Genomic DNA, 1859 nt, shown 5'->3' with positions numbered 1-1859 from the left:
CCCTCCTTTTGGGATCTTGGGCACGCATGCATATGCACCTGGTGTGAGTTTAAGCCACCAGGTCCGGGACTCAGACCGTGGTCAACTACATGGGAGTCCAGCCACAAAGCCATTACACCAACTGCTGGTCCCTATTTATTCATTTTAAAGAATTTTATTTTAATTTGACCAGAGAGAGACAGACAGAAGAGAATGAGAGAATGAGAGAAAGAGGGAAAGTGAGAAAGTAAGCCACCAGGTGTGGGACTCGAACCATGGTTGGGTATGTCTGAGTGTCCAGTGCCTTAACCACCACACCACCTGCTGGTCCCTGAAATTGGGTTCTAAACCTTAAGAGTCCTGAATTGTGGGGCCAGCAGGTGACCTGGTGGCTAAGGGTGCTGGACTCCCACATGGCCAACCACAGTTCAAGTCCTGGACCTGGTGGCTTGCTTTCTCACTTTCCGTTTCTCTCACTCTCTCTCCCTTTCGGTGAGTGCACAAACCCTACAGCAAATTAAAATAAATAAAAATAAATAAATAAGTAAATAAATATTTTAAAAAATGGATGGATGTATGTAGACAGCGAGAAATCACCCCCCAGGGGGGATGGTCACGCCGCAATCCCTTCTCCTCTATTCTCCTCTTGGGATCTTGGGCACACACGCACACACGCCTGGCGTGAGTTTTAAGCCACCAGGTCCAGGACGCGAACTGCGGTCGACTACGTGGGAGTCCATACTAACTGCTGGTTCCCACTCTCATTCTTTATCTCTCTGGTCAAATTAAAATAAATTTTAAAAATTAAATTAATTTAAAAAAAAGGAGTCCTGAATTTGTACAAGGTCTGTCATGTGCTTCTGATCTGATAGGTGATTCAATAAATTAGTGGTCCATCTGTTCTCATCCTTTCCTGTGCTTTTTGAATATGTTTTGGCTAGTGGAGAAGTGTAAAGAGGATCCAGCCATGGTCCTGGCTTTTAAAAGTCTTAAGAGTTAAAAAAAAAATGTGGGGTCCAGTAGGTGGCATGGTGGTCAAGGTGCAAGACTCCCACATGGCTAACCACAGTTTGAGTCCTGAACCTGATGACTTGCTTTCTCACTTTCCCTCCCTCTCTCTCTCTGTCTCTTTCTAGTCAAATTAAGAATAAATAAATCAAGGCCAGTAGGTGGCAGCGTGGTGGTTAGGGGCACTGGACTCCCACATGGCTCACCATAGTTCGAGTCCTGGACCTGGCAGCTTGCTTTCTCACTTTCCCTCTCTTTCTCTCTCTGTCACTCTCTGGTGAGTATATGTGTCCTATGGCAAACTTACAAAATAATAAGATAAATAATTAAAAACTCTTAAGAGTTATATAAAGGGTCTGGCAGGTGGCTTAGTGGTTAAAGGCTCTGGATTCCCACGTGGCCAACCACAGTTCAAGTCCCAAACCTGGTGGCTTGCTTTCTCACTCCCCTCCCTGCATCTCTCTGATTAAACTGGGAAATAATAATAAGTTAAATAAAATAATTCATTAAAAAGAGAGTTATAGAACTGTATTTCCTTGGAGGACACAGAATTAGAACAAGGAGTACTGGCGATTTGGATACTCTTGCCACAACCAATATCCTGCCCTGCCCCCAGAGCTAGAAGGAAATCCTGTCTTTAAAAAGTGACCACTTTAAAAAAAATGTTTTTAAAAGGTTTTTGTCATTTGTCTCTCTGGAGAGAGACACTGAGAGGGAAAGTGAGAAATTGCCCCTCAAAGGGCATGGCCATGGCTGCAATCCCTTCTCCATCATGCTCCTTGTATTTTGGGCATGGTCGCAGGGGCCTGGCATGATTTTCAAGCCAACAGGTCTGGAACTCAAACTGCAGTTAGCCATGTGGAAGTCCAGAC

At 44.5% G+C, this 1859-nt stretch overlaps 1 protein-coding gene across 3 annotated transcripts in view; it reads left to right on the top strand.

The window, feature by feature from the left end:
- The window catches only part of TMEM225B (transmembrane protein 225B), a 53181-nt gene that overhangs the window by 37338 nt on the left and 13984 nt on the right, over window positions 1-1859 (top strand). The window lies entirely within an intron of this gene.

The sequence above is a fragment of the Tupaia chinensis genome, unplaced genomic scaffold, assembly GCF_000334495.1.
Source record: "Tupaia chinensis unplaced genomic scaffold, TupChi_1.0 Scaffold000279_1, whole genome shotgun sequence".
In the NCBI taxonomy this organism is placed as follows: domain Eukaryota; kingdom Metazoa; phylum Chordata; class Mammalia; order Scandentia; family Tupaiidae; genus Tupaia; species Tupaia belangeri.
This window is presented reverse-complemented; position numbering and strand designations above follow the sequence as displayed.